Source organism: Ranitomeya variabilis, chromosome 5 (genome assembly GCF_051348905.1).
Source record: "Ranitomeya variabilis isolate aRanVar5 chromosome 5, aRanVar5.hap1, whole genome shotgun sequence".
In the NCBI taxonomy this organism is placed as follows: Eukaryota; Metazoa; Chordata; class Amphibia; order Anura; family Dendrobatidae; genus Ranitomeya; species Ranitomeya variabilis.
The window spans coordinates 227,244,416-227,246,737 of NC_135236.1; the positions used below are offsets into that span (position 1 = coordinate 227,244,416).

At 44.4% G+C, this 2,322-nt stretch overlaps 1 pseudogene; it reads right to left on the reverse strand.

The window, feature by feature from the left end:
- Nucleotides 1–1,036: 1,036 nt before the first annotated feature.
- On the reverse strand, nucleotides 1,037–1,860 carry LOC143774944 (zinc finger protein 592 pseudogene; annotated as a pseudogene).
- Nucleotides 1,861–2,322: the final 462 nt, after the last annotated feature.

Below are 2,322 nucleotides of genomic sequence, written 5' to 3' on the forward strand. Positions count from 1 at the left end.
CTATTCAGGACCACTCTCCAACACCCCAGGCCACCAGGTCCAAAGCCCCACCATGTGCTGTTCAAGAATCCTACTCCCAGGACTTTCAACACGAAAGGTCTCCAGAACCTTCCAGCATAGACCATTCAGATCCAAACACTGGAACCACACAGGAACATGTGACCCACACCCTGGTCACATTATATACCCTTAACCACTCCCCTGGGTGGGAGTGTGGATGTGTGGCTAGTTTGTCCCGCCCATCTTACATAACTAGCCTAGTAAGTCTCCCTTACAACTACACCATACATATACACACTCTTGAGGGACTACAGGTCCCAGAACAACAACATTGCATCAGACTTACCACGCAGACTCTCCCTGCGACACATATCGGCCACTCACAATTCTGCCAATCACTGTTTCACCACCATTATAACAACAAATACGCCTCCATGCATATCCCAAGGAGCACACACAGCACCCCGTAGCTGCCACAGGGGTCACTGCATCACACTGTACAGAAGCTGTTCCAAAATCTTCATAAAATAAACACCTCTATCTGAAATTACATTATCAGGGATTCCAAGCAGCTTAAATATCTCTTTGACTACTTAGTATGTGGTTTGTTCAATGTTAAGAATCCCTTTTATTGGAATAAAATGGGTCATCTTTGTGAGCCGACCCACTACAACAAGGATAACAATAATCTCTTTAGATGAAGGCAGGTCCACGATAAAATCCATTGAGATTGATCCCCAAGGCCTGGATGGAACTGGAAGAGGTTGAACAAGTCCTAGAGGAGAAGATTGTGGCATCTTGTTCCATGCACAAGTTAAACAATAGAAAACATATTTTCTCAGATCTTTCCTACAATTAGTCCACCAAAAAGAATGAAACAGTAGTTCTTACATTTTCATGACTCCAGGGTATCCTACAAGTTTAGAATCATGGACAAGTTTGAGGAATCCAAATAGAGCAGATCCGAGGACATATATTTGGTGGTTCTGAATCCAAAACCCCTCCTTAAAAGAAAGATCAACGTGTTTAGAAGGAATTAAAGATTTCTCCTTAGGGACACCACAACTTTTTTAGCTTGTAAGGCCACCAAAGCAGCTACACAAGATGATAATCTAGAATGTGCAGTTTTAATCCGCTGCGTAGGTGGCACAGAGGAAGACAGAGTTTATGTACCTGCTGCATCACTGAAAAATACTTCATCCTGAGAATTGCCGCTGTCCTGAGCATCCCTACATGGCATAGATAAACCAAGCAAACTGCTCTTTTTTACAGTATTCATTGAACATACTCAGCTCTGGTTCCTAGGGCTTTCTTAGAGAATCGACCATACAGCTTTCTTCAGGATCGTACATGGAAGGTTGTGGAAAGTATGGAGACTCTGCTACCTTCTGCTTGCTAAGAACCTTCTCTTTTGAATTTTCTGGCTCAGGGCTAGAAATAGGGCTAAGCTGGGTGAAAGTTGGCAATGATTCTGCCTTGCGTGATTCTATTTTATCTGTGTAGCCTTGTGAGTTGTCCCCATTGATGATTCCAGGTTCAAATTTTTCATAGCCTCAACAGCATGAGGATCAGGACCATTCTGCAGTAAAGTTGGACCATGTGATTTCCGTCCTTTTCAGATGCCTCAAATGACTCCTGTCAGCTGGTGTTTTCAACAATAATGCTGTTGGAAAATCGGGGACAGGCACAGACTGGGCCAAAGACAGATTCTCATCCAAACACATTTCTGATGGTTTGAGATGTTTTTTTTTGTTCATCACTTGTTGTTTGGATAGCTTCCTTGGCATCCAAATTTGTAGCATCAGGGATATAAAAATCAGCAAGAAGATCGTCAAAGTCTGGAGTCTTCATGTCTCCCATTACTGGAAAGGTAGCGGTATCTGGTAGTGCTAAGGCATCGCTCCACTTAATGTAGATGCCACACACAAAACCCCGCCCTGAGTTCTCCAAACACAGCTACAACCATCGGTGATGAAGCCCAGTCCACAATCACACGATCCTATCAAATTGACCTGATCACTAGGCCGGGACCTGGAGAAGCTAACATGGTGAAGAAAGACTGGGCCTGTGGAAGAGGAGGGGACTGGCTAGTAAAGGGCAGGGAGACGAGGCCTGATAATGGATGAGGGGACTTCAGCTGTATCACAGTGGGAGCTACTGAGCCTGTGTGTGCTGCACAGTTGCAGGGAGCACAGTCAGGAATAGCCTGGGGTCAGTACACAGGAGCAGCAATGTAGTTTAAAATATCAGCAGGTGAAAGGAAGCTTGACTAAAGGCTGATAGCTCAATAATCTCGCAATGAAGGAATGCACAAGGTTTAAG